This window comes from Nilaparvata lugens, chromosome 3, assembly GCF_014356525.2.
Source record: "Nilaparvata lugens isolate BPH chromosome 3, ASM1435652v1, whole genome shotgun sequence".
In the NCBI taxonomy this organism is placed as follows: domain Eukaryota; kingdom Metazoa; phylum Arthropoda; class Insecta; order Hemiptera; family Delphacidae; genus Nilaparvata; species Nilaparvata lugens.
Genome location: NC_052506.1, coordinates 43,749,913 through 43,772,361, shown reverse-complemented (window position 1 = coordinate 43,772,361; position 22,449 = coordinate 43,749,913). Strand labels below are relative to the sequence as shown.

General features: G+C 32.7%; 1 long non-coding RNA gene across 2 annotated transcripts; it reads right to left on the bottom strand.

Moving 5' to 3' along the window:
• Positions 1-4,613: 4,613 nt before the first annotated feature.
• LOC120350450 lies at positions 4,614-21,502 on the bottom strand. 2 transcript variants are annotated; one of them, XR_005570788.1, is made up of 5 exons: positions 21,133-21,502; positions 17,811-17,885; positions 16,170-16,246; positions 12,545-12,619; positions 4,614-4,889 (listed from the first exon to the last, which is right to left on the bottom strand). It is a non-coding gene; the product is annotated as an uncharacterized LOC120350450 (long non-coding RNA). The 2 variants fall into 2 exon arrangements; XR_005570787.1 differs by lacking the exon at positions 12,545-12,619.
• Positions 21,503-22,449: the final 947 nt, after the last annotated feature.

The window sequence follows — 22,449 nt, the reverse complement described above, 5'->3', positions numbered from 1 at the left end:
TGGACATAACGAGTTTAGGAACGGTTTACTATTGAGAAATCAGATCAGGTACCAAGATCATGAGCTGAAAAATATAAATTCAGCATAATTTAATACATTTTTATTTTATTTTCAGGAATAAGTCAATGATATATAAAATTAAAATCAGAATAATAGATATTTATTTTTTCCTCCAAAAATAAGTAAAAATGTAGTATGAAAAAACAATCAGATAGATTTTGTATATTCTCTTGAGTAATATTCAAATACCAAGGCATAAAATTACAATCATCAACATTTGTAAGAAACAAATTTATGAAGAGTCTCATAATAGAAATGACAGAACAAAAATTATATGCAATAATATAAAAATTCAAAGAAGGAAATACGGTAGTTTGTTTTCAGATGTTCATACTCTTTTATTAAATCAATAAGTCAATGCAGTATGTAAAATTACAATCATCAAAATTTGTAAGAGACATGTAGTGAGATTCTCATAATATAAACGACAAAACAAAAATTGTATACAATAATGATATAAAGAATTAAAAAAAAAAAAAAATAGTTTGCTTTCAGAAGTTCAGCATGTCATCATTTTACTTCTAATGAATTCATGCAAAGTAGTGTGAAATTACAATCATCAAAATTTGAAATAAACATTCAGAAGAAGTTTCATTATAAAAATGAATAAAAACAGCAAAACAAAAATACAGTAATAATAATATTTAGAGAATTCAAAAAATGAATAGTTTATTTTCAGGTGTGTGGTGTGTATCATGTCACAGTCCCAAAATATTTCCCTAATATCTTTTCAAAATATTTTTCAAATGTTTATCAACTTGGATAAACAACATTATTATAATCCAATTGCAATGTCAGATAAAGAATCCATTTTTTTCATTATTCAACCTGCAAACTTAGGTCAAGTGATCATAATGCACAATGTAACTGAAGCCACAAGTGAAATAGAAAATGTAGTTGGACATATACAGTACGAGCTTTGATTCAGTAAATGTACATGGATATTTTCTTCATGGTATTTTTGAATAGATAATTTTTCTCAAAAGAATAATAATCTTTGAAAAACTTATTCGTTTAAAAAAACTCCATTTCAGTATTTTTATTTATATTTAATATTATTGATTACCTACTTATTCCATTATCTCACAAAAGTAATAATCAGAATAAAGTTTTAGGCCTACCATACTGTTTTTGCACATTCTTAAAAAAATGATACCCCACTTCATCATAATATAATGTGACGGGGTAATAATAATATTTAATGATATATAAATAGTATTTAAATAAATAAAAATTATTATTGATATATAGACTAGTAGTATCAATAGAAAACTTTTATGGAGAAACAACCAAAATAAATTCCTGTTGCCATATCTATAGAAAACAATGAAAGCAAAAGATTCATGTTTTCAATTATTTTACTGACCTGGGCAATAGTAATTTTAGTGAAACCCTTCATACTCCAATATCGCTATATACATCATCTACTTCTGATCAAAGAAACAATGAGACTATAAAATATTATTCATTGACCGAGCGAAGCGAGGTCCAAGTTTCAAATTGACGGTTTTGCTTTTCTCTTGATGGGTGTTCCGCATTTACAGCGAAACACTGTATTTATACAGCCTGGTTGCACAAAATCCGGTTAAATTTTAACCGTGATTAATTTCACGAGAACCAATCAGAGAAGACCTTTTTGATAGAACGGCTTCTCTGATTGGTTCTCGTGGAATTAATCACAATTGAAACTTAACCGGCTTTCTAGTTTTTCGAAAATTTAATTTAAACGTGGACTATGCCCCATTTTGGAAAGCAAATTTTCCAACTCGGGCTGTTTAAAGTATAGAACTTAACAACCAAATCCCGAGCTCGGAAACCGGTCCTTAATGCCCTTAGGCATTAAAAACCAATTTGCAAAAATAGACGAAATACAGCTGACTCAATTTGTGTTTTCTTCAGGATAATAATATTATGAGAGTAGAGGAATTTTCTCCATACTCCAATATTACCTACTTGCTTTCTTTGTAAGGGCTACTCGTATTTATATAAAAAATATTGAATGTAATTTATAATCCAGCTGACAGTTGATTTGTTTTTTAATAGAATAACTAGTGACCCCTGGGTTATAGAACTCGCTCATGAACTGTTGTATTGATCTCTGAAATCCGCAATTTGTAATTATACCCTGAGTTAATGAGAATTATTATGGAAACAGTTAAATATCTCTTCTACAAGTAGTATGATATGACATTAGGTTCCATGGGGATCCTATTCCAATTGAAAAAAACTACTTTCTATCGCTTCAAAACTATACTCCGCCATCTTGGATCCAACTTCATTTTTAATACAACTTCTTTTTTCAAATAGGAACGTGGTCATATGATACATGATTTCGATACAGAATTTAAAAAGAAAATTAATGACAAAACCTGCACATGTATCTGAAAACGTTTCAATGATCTCAACATTAAAGATAATACTAATAATTAATTGACCGAAGTGAGGTCTAAGATTCAAGTCGACGGTTTGGCATTTCTCTTAGTGTTTAAATGTTTATATATTGCGCATTTACGGCGAAACGCGGTAATAGATTTTCATGAAATTTGACAGGTATATTTATGTTCCTTTTTAAATTGCGCGTCGACGTATATACAATGTTTTTGGAAATTTTACATTTTAAGGATAATATAAAAGGAAAAAGGAGCCTCCTTCATACGTCAATATTAGAGTGAAAATCAAACTATAGAATTATTCATCATAAATCAGCTGTCGAGTTGACTATAAATTGCATGCCATGACGCATGCAATTTAATATCTCTATGTAACTTGGTAAAAAATTAGCATCTGTGTAGACTATAAACTGCATGCCTCATTGAATGCAATTTTTATGCACTATTAAATAGGATGCAAAGAACTTATAACAGCTCGTCTGGGCGCCTAGATGTCTTCTGGCTTTCTCGCGCTAAATTCTGGAAAGCGTTATAAGTTAATTAAATCTTGTGTAAGCATGATCTGATCAAATAAATAGTTAGTGTATCAGTGTGGATGTGCTTATGGTTTGGGAAGTCGTTACAACTGCGCGAGGTCTACCGTTCACAGAACTACTAGTGATACAAAAATGAAATATATGGGTACCTAAATTGAATAATCGAGTGTTAGTAAACACTAATAGTAGCTCTACTCACAATTTTAACACTGAACAAAAAAAAAATTGTCATAGAAAATTTGTCAATGTCATAGCAACTGCTATCACAAATTAGTATTATCAATTACGCGTATGTTACAGTTAATAGACAGGCAGACAGACGTTAACATTAATATAGAACTTATAAATGAAATAATTATGTTGAGTATTATTCAGCTGAAATCATGTGTCGGCGCATAAAGGACAGTCAGTGTGATACCAGCCTGCCAAATAGCATCAGCTTTTTTAAATGAATTGAAAAATTACATAAATAGCATCTAATTAATTCCAGCTGACTAAATGATAAAAAAATCGAAACAAATTTTTCTTCTTAAGCACTTTCAATGTTATTTGTATATCCTGAAAAAGGACGATGGAGTTAGGCCGCCGCAAAGTAGACCCACGTTAATCCACGAAAAGCAACCCACGCTGTGGAATGTTTTTTAAACCATTGCTATAAAATTATTCATAATCAATCAGCTGACAAGTGATTATTCATTGCATGTATTACACAGATGTCTAGAGAAGCCTAGCAATGGTTTACAAAACATCCCACGGCGTGGGTTGCTTTTCGTGGATTAGCGTGGGTCTACTTTGCGGCGGGCCTTAGTGAACTCTGCTGTCCAACGAACTTGACCTGTAAAAAGGTTCAAAGAATACGTGTTCAACATTTGAAGCTGATTGATCAATTCTCTCTGATGTTATTGTAGAACATACAAACAGATGAACAACGACTTTGGCCTTCAGTAAGTCAAAGGTGAGAACTCGCTAACGCTCGTTCAATAAATCATTGCAATTGTTTATTTATTTTATTACTCAGTGAAACCTGGGCCCTGTTTCATAAAACTTATAAGTCACGTAATACAGGAGGATCACCATTCCAATTACATGCTCAATACAGCTGATAAAATCAGCCGTTCCTGTATTACAGGACATCCAAGTTTTTATGAAACAGGGGCCTGGGGCCTGTTTCATAAAAGTTACAAGTCCTGTAATACAGGAGAATCACCATTCCAATTACATGTTCAATATAGCCGATATAATCAGCTGTTCCTGTATTACAGGACTTCTAAATTTTTATGAAACAGGCCCCTGATTGTATTTCTCAACTTTCAACATTATTTATTATTTGATGTTGAGCATGCATTGTAAAATGTCTTATTGCAACAGAAAAATTTCTGTCTCATCATAGAAATATGAGAGATACAAAAAGAGAGATTCAGAGTATAATTAACTTTTAAACTTTCTTTTAGAAAACTCAGAACACATTTTGAAAAATCAAATTTCCAATATATTTTTTAAGCTTTCAAATGTATTTTCATTTCTGTCAAAGTATTGTTTACAAAAATCAGAATATATTACTTTTGTAAATTATAAATTCACACAGGAGGTGCTAGAATGGAATAGGATAATAATAATCAATAACAAATTCGAATAAATTCAAATTAATTTTATTTATCAAAGATATAATATTATTTGCTACAACTGTATTTGCTTACATCGTGATGCCTGTCTTACAGACAGTAGTTTCATAAACTTGAATACTTGGCTAAGATGAAATACTAGCTTAGAATGCATTTCAGTTCTCTCAAACGCGATTCTTATTGTCCTGTTAGTGTCATCCCTCACTCATCCACCATTACCCTCCCATAGCATGGTAACAAAACACCATATCAATTTTATCCACTGTCCTCAGTAACATGATCTGAAAAAATAAATTGATATCAGTACCAGAAATTTAATATAATTTTCTTTTATCTTGGCAGCCACCAACATTTGTGACATAATTTGCATCAAAATTGTATTCCAAGAGCAGTATATCACGACTTATACAAGATGCTAACATTTATTATCATTGAATGCAAAGTGGATGCCGGTGAATGCCAAGAATGGCTTCTCCAAAACTTGAAAGTAGACTATAAAACTTCAATACTAGGGACATCATGACAAATGCTCTATGTTTAATCTACAAACATCATATAATAACTGATGATGATGTCTGTTGCTATGCTATACTTGTTAAATTGAATAACATTTTGTCCAAATGCTCTTTGTGGGTGGAGTTAACTTCATTGTATATAAGAGTACTAAATCTTATCAACTAATATCAACTAATATACATTGGTGAGGCTGGAAAAAGAAGCCTTGAGTTCCAGCCACGAGTTCGAAAATATTCTTTAAATTATTTGTACATTTGCCGTGATAATATTCTAAAATACAAACTAAAAGATAGTAAACCAAAAACCAAAAATATGTATAAATAAAAACAAAAATCAATTCTTGAATCAAAAATCAACAAGCCCAATAATAGAAATAGGTAGGCTAATATAGAAATTATAATAATAATAATAAAAAAAAATTCTTTTTTCAGGTAATCAAAAAAAAAACCAAGTTTAAATTGAGCGTGTTAAAAACAAGTTATAATTATAGTAATTTAGTTTTCGATTTTAAAAAAGTAATTCTCTTTTACCCAGGATCTTATTTTATTTAATTTATTACTTGTAATTTTATCCCTAATGAAATCGTCTGGTATTCTATTTATTAGCTTATCGCTCTGGAACTTGAATTGATGATTGCTGGTTGTCAATGCAGTGAAATTTATACTGTAAGCACTTACACTTGCTGGTCTTAAATTGTAAGTGACATTGCATTGAGTAAATAGTGCCGTGCTACCAATTTTTCCTTAAACGGTTGGAATAGCATTTAACACCTATCAACCTAAGGATAGTTGTCGGCTCCAATGAAATAGATTCTTGATAAATTGTGAATGGATCTATTGCCTATGAATGAGAAATCCAGTTTTCAGAGCAAATTAACTTATAATCTTCAGATGAATTTATACAAATACACAAAGAACTATATCTTAAGCCTAATTATTTTTAGAGTAACTACGAACTAAAATACTTATCTAGTTTACAGTTGAAAAACAGTGGCTATTGGCTTGAAGATACAAACAGCTAAATCTTAACAAAATAGAACACAAAAATTTGTATAAAACTCAATTTAAAACATTAATAAACGAAAATGATTCAGAGCAAAACTCCACAACAACACGCTTAGCCAGCCATTTTTCTAGAGAGGCTGAACAGGAAAAAACTAAGTTGCAAGTCACAAAGCCAACGCCTTGTTCAGTATAGATTTTACAGACACGTCACCAAAAAATTATAACTTACAAGTTTAGAATTCACATTCTACATCTGTTCTCAATAAAACTTTATTTTGAAACTATTATTTTAAATTTTTATATATATCTCGATTTAAATAAACCATTTATCTAGTAATTTTGTTAACCCTGCCTCGGTGACACCATGGAACAATGCAACAAACATTTACGATAATAAATTCTCCATCAAAAAGTTTGTCCGTCTATTGATGACTCTGATATTTACTATAAAGTTTCATAGATCTCGAATTGAAGATTCGATTCAAATGTGAGAAAAAATGTAATATTACAAATACCCCCCTCTTGACATAAAAAAATTTTACTGTTTGAAAATTTAAAGAAAAAAATTACATTGACCCTAATGAAAATTGTTGAAATTTAAATTTGAGAACAGTAACAATTTTTTCTAGAAAAACATTACATGTTAATCCAATAATATTGAAAATTATTATAAAAATTCATCAATAGCGTTTGTTATATGTTCCAAACAATATCTCAAAATATAGAATATCAATATTACTTTTGATTTAGCTTTATAATTTAAAGAAAAATATCTCAACAGAAAGTTTAATATGTAAAGAATAGTTTTTTGAAATTGCACATAAATTTAATAGATAGAAAAATTTAATTTTTATTGCATAAAAAAATTTAGTATGTTGAATGAAAAATTTATTATTATTATTATTATTATTATTTTTTTTTTTTTTTTTTAAATGAATTGATGAATTGTTACATTTAATTTTCACATAAAATTTCAATAAATCAAAAAATGTTCATTTCTTTCACTATTGACGCGGTTGATTTTATTGATGCACATTTTGGAAAACAGTCCGTTAAGGCACTCAGTATGATTTTCAGTTAAGTGTGACTCCAATGTGATGACGTTAAGTGTTGGGCTGATCTGGATGCACGTAGTGTTGGGCTGATACTTGTAGTCGACTGATGCATATCAAACTCGATACAGGTGACATCTCAGTTAGCATTGCTTCATGTTTGTAGTAGACAGCTGCATTCCAAACTCGATACAGGTGACATCTCAGTTAGCATTGCTTCATGTTTGTAGTAGACGGCTGCATTCCAAACTCGATACAGGTGACATCTTAGTTAGCATTGCTTCATGCTTGTAGTAGACGGCTGCATTCCAAATTCAATACAGAGTCATGTAAATTTTGTATCATATTTGTAATTATACAATGTACATTTCAGGCTTGAAATGACAATGTAATTCGTTTTTTGGAAAAGAGATAGACGCTGCATACAGGATTAATTTAGGTGAGGATTAATTTAGGTAAGGTTTGGTTTTTTGATATTTTCAGCTTTCAAGGTTTAGAGTTCTGCATACAGGAATAATTTAGGAGAGGATTTTTTGAATCAATTCTTTCATGATACTGTGACTGTTCTTCTGAATTCAAAGTTGTGAATGTGAACATGGATGGCAATTACCTCCAGGTAATGTAGTAGTGTTGAAGTTTGAGATACAAAGTCAGCAATAAGCGTTGGCATTGTTATTGGCGTATGCTTTGGTGTCGGCATTGGCGTAGATATTGGCGGTGGCATCAGCATTGGCGCAGGCATTGGCGTAGCTATTGGCATTGGCGCAGGCATTGGCATTGGCGCAGGCATCGGCGTAGATATTGGCGGTGGCATCAGCATTGATTTTGGCGTAGTTATTGGTGTTGACATTGGCATAGTTATTGGCGTTGACATCAGCATTGGCGCAGATTTTGGCATTGGCGCAGGCATTGGCGTAGCTATTGGCATTGGCATCAGCATTGGCGCAGATTTTGGCATTGGCGCAGGCATTGGCATTGGCGCAGGCATTGGCGTTGGCGCAGGCATTGACATCAGCACAGGCATCGGCGTAGATTTTGGCATTTTTGCGTAGTTATTAGTGTTGATATTGGCGTAGTTATTAGTGTAGGCATCAGCATTGATTTTGGCGTAGTTAATTATGTTGATATTGGCGTAGATATTGGTGTAGGCCGCAGCGTTGACATTGGCGTAGTTATTGGTGTAGGCCGCAGCGTAGATGAGTCACACTAGTTCGAAAATCACCCAAATGTTCTTAACACTCTTCATGGCGTTCACTTGTTGTTGATTTCGAGATTCACATGATAACTATTTCAATGTTAATGTCTGTGCTGTACCTGTTATCTTAAAATGCTTATACACTAAAAAGAAAAACTTGATTAGGCTATCAATACAATCTAATACACATGAAAATTATTTTTAAGTATTTATGAAATTGAAATTTGTTAACATCCTATTATACAGTCAGCAATACATAAATTGTGAAATATGGACATATCAATGATAAATTTAAAAAAAATTCATTTTCATCTATTCACTGTTCAATTATCAAAATTTAATCCATTCTTCAAAATAGAAATAGAATTTCATAACACCCTGTATCATTATCAAAATTGTAAAACACATCAGATCATCACAACAAAAATTAATTTCAATAATTTCAAACAATTGGTCTTCTATTCACAATCATTTCATAATATATCCTGCATTTCATTATCATTTAGTATAACATTTCATTTATAGCAAGTTCATTTCACATTTATGATTTATCATTCAGGGTTTCAAAATTATTTAGTTTTAATTTTGTTTAAAAATTGTATAAAAAGCAAATTATTTAATATTATTAATCATCGTTTGTTGGATACTACAGTTTATTTCGACTCTTCAATGTTCTAAACACAAACTACATTTCATGACAAAACTTTACTATCAATCATTAAACAAGAAACCATTCAAAACATCAATAATATTTTGCTTCAAAGGCAAACAATATTCATCAGTAATCTGCATCTATGGCAATCAACATTATTAATCATTATTTTTGCATCTATGGCAATCAACATTATTAATCAACACAAAAAATATTATCTCATTACTGCCTCTCTAAGTCATAACCTCTGTTATTCCTTCTTTAGGCAATAATGGGTTTCCATCTCAAAAAACAATCACATACCAGCAAAATTCAAATCAACAAACCCCACTAAAAATTCTACATACACTCCAGCATCCATTTCAAACGATAATCAATCATATCAAAATTTATAGAACAAACAATTTTAAAAATTTGAAAAAAAATATCAATCACAAAAACTTATTTCAATTAATAATATAACAAAACGTTTTAAATTGAACCATTTATTTTTTAAAATAATTTAAAATTTAAAGACTGTATAATAAGTATAAACATTTCAAGATTATAATACAAAGATGATCAAGATGAATAATGGGTAAATAAGTTCCCTAAAAAATACAAAAAAGAGAAAAAGAAAACTGGGTAAATAAATTCCCTAAAACAACACACATTTCAAAATAAGTGATACATGATGAAAAAATATGTCACAAGCAAACAATTATTTACACTAATATGGATAGATTTTAGAAAAGTTAAGTTTTATCAACAATTTAAAGATTAGGAAAATAAGCTACTATTTTAACTTCCAAAATTATTTCAGAAGAATACAAATTTAAATGACTATGGACAAGATTGGTTAAGATATGCATCATAGAAGAAATTACTGAATATTACACAAAGACAGGAAAGAATCGAAAATTGAAAAGATTAAGGGCCAAGAAAAATAGGCTACAGGAAAGAAAAAAGACACAATTATGGACTCTTACCATACACTGTGTAGCGATTATGCTATTCTGAATCCCGGCATAACACAGGATTCCTAATCATTGTGTGCTGGAGAATACCCTTTCATCATGTGATTCACTGTCATCATCTTGTAAATAAGCAACTTGAAACAACCTTTGAATACTAATACATCAATGGAAACTTTGCGTTTTGTTTTCTTCAATAGCATGATTTTATTCATGGGTTCATTTGTTTCAACAAAGCCGTTTTGCCTACAAAAGTTAGTCATGTTCACTTGAGAATGCATAGCATACACCTTTTCAATTCTCAGTTGAAAGTTGAACTCATCAACTTGACTCAAAGCAACATTCATTTTGTTTACATTGTTCCTAACCTCTACAGAAACCTGTCTCATGTAATCATTCACTTTGCTCATAGTTTTCCTAACCTTCAATGTAGCAATATTACTTTCATGATAGTTGACTTTCAGTGAAGACAACTCCCTACCTACTTCTTTACTCAATTCTACTATCTCATTAAGGTTGACTTTTTCAACAACAGTAACTAGGCCTACAGTGTCAGAAACTTGAATGAGTTGATCCTGTATCTTAACATTACTATCTTCATGATTATCTTTCAATGTTTCATGTGCATTTTTCAATAGAAGGTTTATACTAACCTGCTCTAGTCTAATGCTAGTACATTCTTGCTTCATATCATCAAACCTAGCATTTTGATTTTTAAACATTTGGTCTAACTTAGCATTTTGCTTATCAAATTTAGCATTTTGCTCATCAAATCTAGCATTTAACTCATCAAACCTAGCATTTTGCTCATCAAACTTTTGTGTTAAGAATGCTATAAGATTCAGATCATTTTTAATGTTTGCCATTTTGTAAAACTTGATCTCTCTTGAACCGACTTCCCACTCAGCAACAAACCATTCATAACCTATCAAGATATCTATCCTACTAATAATTTTTTACAACCAGGGATTTCATGGTGTACCATTTGGGACATATTTATTTTGTAATTCTGTCCCACCACAGGGGTAACATTTGCCGTGCTACCAATTTTTCCTTAAACGGTTGGAATAGCATTTAACACCTATCGACCTAAGGATAGTTGTCGGCTCCAATGAAATAGATTCTTGATAAATTGTGAATGGATCTATTGCCTATGAATGAGAAATCCAGTTTTCAGAGCAAATTAACTTATAATCTTCAGATGAATTTATACAAATACACAAAGAACTATATCTTAAGCCTAATTATTTTTAGAGTAACTACGAACTAAAATACTTATCTAGTTTACAGTTGAAAAACAGTGGCTATTGGCTTGAAGATACAAACAGCTAAATCTTAACAAAATAGAACACAAAAATTTGTATAAAACTCAATTTAAAACATTAATAAACGAAAATGATTCAGAGCAAAACTCCACAACAACACACTTAGCCAGCCATTTTTCTAGAGAGGCTGAACAGGAAAAAACTAAGTTACAAGTCACAAAGCCAACGCCTTGTTCAGTATAGATTTTACAGACACGTCACCAAAAAATTATAACTTACAAGTTTAGAATTCACATTCTACATCTGTTCTCAATAAAACTTTATTTTGAAACTATTATTTTAAATTTTTATATATATCTCGATTTAAATAAACCATTTATCTAGTAATTTTGTTAACCCTGCCTCGGTGACACCATGGAACAATGCAACAAACATTTACGATAATAAATTCTCCGTCAAAAAGTTTGTCCGTCTATTGATGACTCTGATATTTACTATAAAGTTTCATAGATCTCGAATTGAAGATTCGATTCAAATGTGAGAAAAAATGTAATATTACAATAGATGTGTATTTTTATTTATGAATATAATTAAGTTTGTTATGTACATTTGGCGAAGCGTTGGTAAGTTTATCTCATCAAATATTAGTCTGCTAGGATAGCGTCTTGGTCTTCCTAGCGCAGCCCTAATGATATGCTTTTGAATAGTAAAAAGTTTATTGAAATGGGTGTCAAAGGCTGCTCCCCATACTTCTATATTGTAGTGGAAGATTGAGTGAGCATATGCATTGTAAATTGTTCTGAGAATGTTCAAGTCTTTCAATTGATTAATTTTGTAAAATATTGTAATCAAGTATTTTAATTTATAACAAAGATTTTGGATTTGAATGTCCCATTTAATATGCTGATCAATCGTAATTCCTAAATATTTCATTGACTTAACTCTTTCTATAGTTGAACAAGTACAGTTGGGAGTGTCACAGTTATGATTATGTATTATTAGTTTTAAATGTTCTGAAGGAGACATGCAAAAGTTATTACTTCGTCAGGTTCAATTGCATAAAGCCAACTGACGTTGACGCACCACACTCAACGCTCGTGTGGTGTAATTGGCGACGGCCGCAAAAAGTAAGTTGCAACGGACGCACTATGTGCGCTCGTGTGGCCCTAGCCTAATAGTTAATAGTAATTGTTACTAATTACTATTGATAACTATAACTACGGTAACTCACAGTTAATAGTAACAGTTGATAATTAATTGTAAGAAAAGCATAATAAAGTCTCCTCAGATATTACTTACGTTTGATATGATTGGCAAATGCTTTCCTCAAAACCAGAAATATTGAATAAGATAGTCACATCATACAAGGTGGACCTGAAAAAAAACATTTTAATTTTCAGCTTCTATACAATTCTAAAATTTCTTGAGCTGTGTCTCACCACTGTTTCAATAGGCCTTACATTATAATAATGACACAGACACACAAAATCTTTAAACTCAATTATTTAATTCTATGTAGCCTATGCCAGATACATCTTGTATGTATCCTTAAAATAAGATTGACCATGATATAATATACAATTAAAGAATAATAATTAAATTTAGATAACACAAAGTAACTCATTAACCAAAGGAATTTTTCAAATCATTCTAAACTGTATAATTATGTAACTGATATATTATTTATTACTTCTTAAAATCCAACTTTGTAAATGGAAGTTAAAATTTTCATGTTTTTAATGTATATGACTATTGTCAATGCTAACTGTTGTTTAGCATTGATAGTAAATCTTATTATACTGAAGTTGCCAATCTTTATTATATTAAAGCCACATAGACAAGAAATTAGCAGCCAATACGGCTGATTGTCACGGACAAACAACCTCGAAATCAATTAGGGAACGTACTGAAGGCTATGGGAAAACCTCCAAATCACGAAAATTTTACCTCCTGGCCCCCTAGAGACCCCTAAATTTTTTCGACATTTGAAATCAGCATCGCACAGAAAATTCGATAAAAGCTATTTTGTTCAGCCCCCGGAGATAAGCCTATAGCCATAGTTCAATTTCAACCGAATTCAAATGGGGACCCGGGAAATTGAGTTTTCATCGAAAATTTGAAGTTTTCCCAAATACGAAAAATTCCCAGCCAAAACTATAAGATCGCTGTTATAAGATCGCTGTGAAAACTGAATACCAAATCTGTTGCATACTACACTGGAGGCTACGGGAAAACCTCCAGACCTTCCAAATTTTTCCCCCCCGGCACCCCTGTACTCGCCCAAATATTTGGGATACATTTAAATTTGTTTCCCACAAAAAATTTATTTCAAGCTTTTTTGTTCAGCTCGCCAAGTTAAGTTAATAGCCATAGCTAAATTTCAACCAAATTTGAGTTTTCATCGAAAACTGTGTGTGTGTGTGTGTGTGTGTGTGTGTGTGTGTGTGTGTGTGTGTGTGTGTGTGTGTGTGTGTGTGTGTGTGTGTGTGTGTGTGTGTGTGTGTGTGTGTGTGTGTGTGTGTGTGTGTGAGATCTTTGTACCGTGTTGCGCCTTTCCTGGCATCATTCCAAGTTGTTTACTGACCATCAGCTGTGATCTAATTATTGAAGAAGAAGAAGAGGAAGGAGGAAGAGAGGAAGGAGGAGGAGAAGAAGACAATTGTGCGGGCGGAGCCCGCATCCCAGCCGGAGCGCGAAACGCGGAGCCTGCTACCCAACACTTATAGTCACAAAAGACAATTGGGCGGGCGAAGCCTGCCTCCCAGCCGGAGCGCGAAACGCGGAGCCTGCTACCCAACACTTATAGTCACAAAAGACAATTGGGCGGGCGAAGCCTGCCTCCCAGCCGGAGCGCGAAGCGCGGAGGCTGCTAACCCACCCTATTGGGGGTGCAGGGGGCGAAGCCCCCTGCCGAGCGCGAGTTTCTAAAGAGTTGCTAAGTGTTCTAAAAGAACACTTCCAACTTCATGAGTGTAAATCTTTTGATCAGACCCTTGTCTGATTCAGCTGCCTTCATTAAACTATTCTACTATGAGATTTGTTGAAGAGTTTTCCTCTCACATAGAGCATTCATTTTATAGTGAGATATAAGACACTACAAATGCCAAAAAAATGTTTCTTATCCATTAGATTTTACAGTAACAAAATTCAGGTAGACCTACTTTATAATGCCTGAATACAGGCGAAGTCATAGAGGTCTTTCTTTAAGCTAAGGTAACTTTTCTCCATTCAATACAGATAAGTGGTTATGCACAGTCAAATCCTGGAATGTGACAAAAATTAATTGTTGATGAAAACATCTGGAGGCCACTTTTAATACGTCAGAAATAAACCCTCCTCTACTCAGTTACTCAGGCACTTATTTATACATCAAGTTAATGAACATTCCGTTCTTATAGTCCAGTCAAGAAAAGGCTATAAAGGGGAATGTTTGGAAGACAATTTTTGACCCTGCAGTTCTGTTTAGGGTAGTAAGGAGGTAAACATATCAAAAGTCCCCACCCCTACCACATGTGCTAAGAGGGTGTGGGTGGTTCAAAGGTACCATTTTTTGGTTTCTCGCATATAAATCTAAAACTATGAATCTTACGTACATAATTGTTATTTACAAAATTTAAGCTTACATAATTTCTTACAATATTCATCTCACAACTTTTTCTATACAGTATCTTCTCTAGTTTTCGATATATCCTCTCTTGAAGGTGTAAAATTTTTGAAAAAACATGTTTGCCTCCAATATATTTCAATTTTTGCTCTTATAACTTTTTAAAAATCGATGGGAAAAATTCATGCTGATTATGAGCTTATAACGCATTGAATTGTCTTCAATTTGATGTATAATTTCACACTTATACGCATTTCCCTATAACTGTTGCAGCAGCATTAGTGTTGATTGTGAAATCTCCATTTTTTCAACAATAGACCAATTGACAAAGGAATTTGGAGGGAATGTTTTGGACACAATTTTTGACTTTGCAGCTTTGTTAAGACTGGTTACGAGAAGAACATATCAAAATTCCTAACTCATGTGCTAAAGGGATGAGGGTGGTTTGAAAATTGCATTTTAAGCGTTTTGCTCCCACGCTCATAACTTGAGAACAATGTGTTCAACTGACATAACTAACTATTCAAAAATGAAGCTTAATAAATTCTCTACACTTTTTGTTCGCTGGAATTTTGTAATATTCTAAACAGTTACCAAGATATTCGCTCTTGAAGGTGTGTAATTGTTAAAATGACAGGTTTTTATCAAATGTTTTGCTCTTTCAGGGCTTATAAATCTCGAACAATGCATCATAAAAACTGATACTTATAGAGCATTGAATTCTCTTTGAAATGATGCTTTATTTCACTATTCCAAGTTTTCCTTTCATTGTTATAGCAGCTTCAATGTAGGGGGTGAAATTTTCATTGCTGAAACAATTGATCGTTTGAAAATCACATTTTTTAACATTTCATTGTTATAGCAGCTTCAATGTAGGGGGTGAAATTTTCATTGCTGAAACAATTGATCGTTTGAAAATCACATTTGAAGGGGGGTGTCTGTGAAACAATTTTTGACTTTGCAGCTTAATTTGGACCAGTTAGTAGGTGAACATGCCAAAAGTGTACATCTTTATCCCCTCTGTTGAAGGTGTGGAACCGCTGAGTTAACACTTGTTGCAGCAATGAAAATTTCACTTTTATATGTTTACCTCCTTAAATACCCTAAACAGAACTGCGGGGTAAGAAATTGTCTTCCAAACATTTCCCTCTATACCCTTTTTTGAGCATCCATTGCCTGGACTATTATATTAGCTTTAGTATGCTGCTTGATAGGCCATAAATTAATAGTTAATACTGTTACTATTGACTTGACAGTTAGTAGTAACAGTTGATAATAATTGTAAGAAAAGCATAATAATGTCTCCTCAATATTACTTACAATTGATATGATGGGCAAATGCTTCCTCAAAACCACAAATATTGAATAAGAAGATAGTCACATCATACAAGGTAGACCTGAAAAAACATTTTAATTTGCATTTTAATTCAGGTTTCCGAAAATTCAACACTCTTGTGAAAAATCATAACTTATTACTCTTGAAAGTTTTAAATTTTTGGAGAGATGAATTTAGAAGATTTCCTTCTCTCTTTGAAATTCAATGGATGGGACAGGAATAATTTTATCTGTCCGCCAGTTATATTGGACGGGAATTGCAGGAAACTGAAAAATTAGGTGAACCAAAACTTATGATTTCTTGATCATCCTCAATGGATCACAAGGTGAAACACTGATCAAATGAATGTAACCTATAATTGGTATAGAGAAACAAGTTTTAGACTATCTGGAAATATTTCTCAGATCTTATATTATGTTATTTTATCATAGATTGGATTATTTCAAACAGTTGAGGCTGTAAAGAATAGAATCCAGTATTAGAATTAAAACAACAAATCTGTGCGGTGGGGGGGCATGACCAGAAAAAAATTAGTTTGTTACTCATAAACATAATGAGTTAATGGAGTTAAAACACGAGGAGAAAAATTAATGTTCTTGCAGCTTACTGAAAAATGGTAGGAATCATTTTCTCTAGCTCACTCATTGATTTCCATAATTAACTAAAATCTCAGTAATCACATTTTTATAAATGAATCGCTAACCGCAGAAAGGAAACATGTCCAACTGATAGCATTGTAATGGCGAGGCCACGTTTTGAATAAATCATTTAGGCCTACTGCAGGGTTAGGTTTTATCAAGTGTTTTGTCTCTTCTGTAAAATTATGAAAACTGGACATGGTGCCTTTCTGCGGTTAGCGATTCAGATAGGTTCACAAATATTATTTAATGGATTATATTATTAAAAAAATCATATTCAAATTATGAATGATTCATTATAAGTTGATAATGTATTAATTATTGTATGAATCAATGATTTTTTTTGAAACATTAATTTCTTTTGATAGAGTCCTGTTGAAAATATAAAACTTTCTGAGCTCACGGAGGTCCATGCCTCTATGCCCCCCCCTGGAGCCGCCACTGCCTCTAGGCAAACATTTATACAACAAGTTAATTAACATTTCGTTCTTATTAGTTTCAGTATTATGCTGCTCGATAGGCCGGCCATTAAGGCTAGGGCCACACGAGCGCACAAAGTGCATCCGTTGCAACTTACTTTTTGATATCCGTTGTGGAAATACATAGAAGTGAATTGGTGACAACACACGAGATACGTGCGTACCAAGTAACGGAAGTCGTAACGGACGGTGATTTTTGAACTGCGTAGAAATGCTACAATGCATGTCGAGACATGCGAAAGTTATTACTTCGTCAGGTTCAATTGCGTAAAGCCAACTGACGTTGACGCACCACACTCAACGCTCGTGTGGTGTCATTGGCGACGGCCGCAAAAAGTAAGTTGCAACGGACGCACTATGTGCGCTCGTGTGGCCCTAGCATAATAGTTAATAGTAATTGTTACTAATTACTATTGATAACTATAACTACGGTAACTCACAGTTAATAGTAACAGTTGATAATTAATTTTAAGAAAAGCATAATAAAGTCTCCTCAGATATTACTTACGTTTGATATGATTGGCAAATGCTTTCCTCAAAACCAGAAATATTGAATAAGATAGTCACATCATACAAGGTGGACCTGAAAAAAAACATTTTAATTTTCAGCTTCTATACAATTCTAAAATTTCTTGAGCTGTGTCTCACCACTGTTTCAATAGGCCTTACATTACAATAATGACACAGACACACAAAATCTTTAAACTCAATTATTTAATTCTATGTAGCCTATGCCAGATACATCTTGTATGTATCCTTAAAATAAGATTGACCATGATATAATATACAATTAAAGAATAATAATTAAATTTAGATAACACAAAGTAACTCATTAACCAAAGCAATTTTTCAAATCATTCTAAACTGTATAATTATGTAACTGATATATTATTTATTACTCCTTAAAATCCAACTTTGTAAATGGAAGTTAAAATTTTCATGTTTTTAATGTACCCTATATGACTATTGTCAATGCTAACTGTTGTTTAGCCTGAGACAAATAATAAAATTGATCGAATTTTATCACAGCAAACATTTTAAATAAAAAGTTTGTAGGCTATCTCCACCACAATCAGAAAATTTATTTTAGTAGTTTGAAAATAAAGAACAGTAATAAATCCCTGCATTGATGGTGCAAAGAGATATCTTTATCAGCAAAATTTATAAAAGCCATTGGCTATAATATGAACAGTAGGATCCCTGAAGGTGGGCTAGGCCAACAATAGTTGACAAACAAAAATCTAAAAAAGTGAGGTCCACGTTGTAATAGCAGTGTTTGATTAGCAATGGCGTTGCTATTATATCATTGTTTATTATTCGAAAAAGCAGATAGCACTACGGCCGCTATTCAATTCTAGCTCCGCAATGTTGCCAGATGATTTTTCAACAATGTGGAAGTATAATTAATAAACAAGATATTTAATCTCAATCATTAAAATTTATAAATTACCAAATTGAAATAATCATTAAAAACTATATTTTATTGACGAATAAAATATAATTTATTATTTGGAACAAGAATGAACAGTTGATATACCATTACCAGTATTAGGCTAAATATCGACTATAGAAATCAGTTGCAAGGCTGAGAATCGGCAATGCTGTTACGCTATCTTTCTTTAATATACCTCACTATAGGCCTATAGGGTAGTCGGAGAGGTCTGTGTGAGCCAATACTACTCAGCCTGTACTGCATAGAATATCAGAAATAGGCCTATAGCAATAATCTGACTATCAAATAGACTTATTAATGGAAACCTATTTTCAACTTTAAATTTTAATAAAGGATCATAGGGACTGCCTAAAACCTTGACCAGCATAAAAAGTGATTGACCGGGTATTTCTAATTGTCCGATTCATTTCAAATTTGGCATACAGGATGATATACACATGTCAAACATACTGTTGAAGTTTCATCGAAATATAATGATGTTTAGGGGTGGTTAGTGGTGAAAAACCCTATTGACCAGCATAAAAAGTGATTGACCAGCGTAAAAAGTGATTGACCGGGTATTTCTAATTGTCCGATTCGTTTCAAATTTGGCATGCAGTGAGATATACACATATTTAACATACTGTTGAAGTTTCATCAAGATATAATGATGTTTAGGGGTGGTTAGGGGTGAAAAACCCTATTGACCAGCATAAAAAGTGATTGACCGGGTATTTCTAATTGTCCGATTTGTTTCAAATTTGGCATACAGGATAATATACACATATTAAACATTCTGTTGAAGTTTCATCAACATATAATGATGTTTAGGGGTGGTAGGGATAAAAAACCCCATTGACCAAATTTGAAATGAATCGGACAATTAGAAATACCCTGTCAATCACTTTTTATGCTGGTCAATAGGGTTTTTTACCACCACCACCCCTAAACATCATTATATTTCGATGAAACTTCAACAGTATGTTCAATATGTGTATATCATCCTGTATGCCAAATTTGAAACGAATCTGACGTTAAGAAATACCCGGTCAATCACTTTTTATGCTGGTTATGCTGGTCAATAGGGTTTTGTACCCCTAACCACCCCAAAACATCATTATATTTTGATGAAACTTTGACAGTATGTTCAATATGTGTATATCATCCCGTATGCCAAATTTGAAATGAATCGGAAAATTAGAAATACCTGGTCAATCACTTTTTATGCTGTCAATAGGGTTTTTTACTCCTAACCACCTCTAAACATAATTATATTTCGATGAAACTTCAACAGTATGTTTGACATGTGTATATCATCCTGTATGCCAAATTTGAAACGAATCGGACAATTAGAAATACCTGGTCAATCACTTTTTATTCTGGTCAATGGGGTTTTTTACCCCTAACCACCCCAAAACATCATTATATTTCGATGAAACTTTGACAGTATGTTTAATATGTGTATATCATCCCGTATGCCAAATTTGAAATGAATCGGAAAATTAGAAATACCCGGTCAATCACTTTTTATGCTGTCAATAGGGTTTATTTACCCCTAACCACCCCTAAACATCATTATATTTCGATGAAACTTCAACAGTATGTTTGACATGTGTATATCATCCTGTATGCCAAATTTGAAACGAATCGGACAATTAGAAATACCCGGTCAATCACTTTTTATGCTGGTCAATAGGGTTTTTTACCCCTAACCACCCCTAAACATCATTATATTCTGATGAAACTTCAACAGTATGTTAAATAGGTGTATATCATCCTGTATGCCAAATTTGAAACGAATCGGACAATTAGAAATACCCGGTCAATCACTTTTTATGCTGGTCAATAGGGTTTTTTACCCCTAACCACCCCTAAACATCATTATATTCTGATGAAACTTCAACAGTATGTTAAATAGGTGTATATCATCCTGTATGCCAAATTTGAAACGAATCGGACAATTAGTAATACCCGGTCAATCACTTTTTATACTGGTCAAGGTTTTAGACTTACCCAGGATCATATTATAATAACAAAATTTAGGTCTACTCAAAATATGTTGCCAAGATATTGTGAAATAAGGCCGTAGGCTAATGCAAACGACCTACCGTACTTATTCGTTTGTAAAAGAGTACTGTAGTCATCAGTGTACAATATGTCAATATCATCATTTGACAAATTACTTGAGAAATAGCCTAACATAATTCATGTCTAATTTTGGTATATGTGATTAATTACGGCACAATTGTATCTCAGCTATTTTTGAAGATATCGACTCAATTTTTTTTTAATGGTAGAGAAAGAAAAAATAGGTGTCGCTAGCCTAATTTCAACTCAAAAAAAAAAAAACGATTCTAAATAATATTAATGCCACTTCAAAAATCTCAGATGAACTAACCTTATTTTCAGTAGACGATGCCTGTAGTCTTGAATTAATTAATATTTATGCACTCGCAAATAATATAGCATATACTATGATTATGCTTTATGCAATATTAAAGGGTTATACCAAATGAAAATTCATTTTTATTTGTTTTCTTCATAAATTTTAATGTTTCAAAAGGCCGGACGGGTAACGGCTTGATGACTCGACTCAACAGACAACATATTGACTATCACACATTCAACAAAATAAAAACAAGTCACGATTGGCAATTATCCAATATTACTAGTAGATGATCGGCTTGCTCTGCTCTGCTCTGCTGTCTTTTCAATTTTATGAAGCGCATACACGCACACATGCACACACCATACAGTGAATCACACACTAGTACAGTAACTTCTCAGAGAGGAGAAAGGAAAATATATTTTCCTACAGATACCCTGAAAAGTGACCATTTGTGCACTGATTGCAGGCTGCAAAGAATCACTTTTCCGCACTAGTGCGCAAAGTGAGTACTTTGCGTACTCCAGATTTGCAGCATGACAACGCAAAATAGTTAGTAGGTTATATGGAGCACCAGTGCAGCAAAATCAAAATGAAGTTGGTAACAGTGACTGCTGTGGCTGCTATAGTGAGCAGAGGTGCAACGAAGCACAACGCGCTAATTATTACATTATATATTATAACCAAGGACAACGACAGCACAGTGCCACCACAGCATACACCACACAGCTGCCCCCGCCATTCAAACACTACTACATTATTCAGGCAATTTTACCATAATTACCCACTTTTCATATTCAATGGTAACTGTAGGAAAAATTTAATGTGAAATACGTGCGCAAAGTTCGTTTGCTGCACTCAAGAAACCATTCCGCCCTCGCCTACGGCTCGGGCGTAAACGTTTCTTACGCTGGTCAATCACTTTTTATGCTGGTCAATAGGGTTTTGTACCCCTAACCACCCCAAAACATCATTATATTTTGATGAAACTTTGACAGTATGTTCAATATGTGTATATCATCCCGTATGCCAAATTTGAAATGAATCGGAAAATTAGAAATACCTGGTCAATCACTTTTTATGCTGTCAATAGGGTTTTTTACTCCTAACCACCTCTAAACATAATTATATTTCGATGAAACTTCAACAGTATGTTTGACATGTGTATATCATCCTGTATGCCAATTTGAAACGAATCGGACAATTGGAATACCTGGTCAATCACTTTTTATTCTGGTCAATGGGGTTTTTTACCCCTAACCACCCAAAAAATCATTATATTTCGATGAAACTTTGACAGTATGTTTAATATGTGTATATCATCCCGTA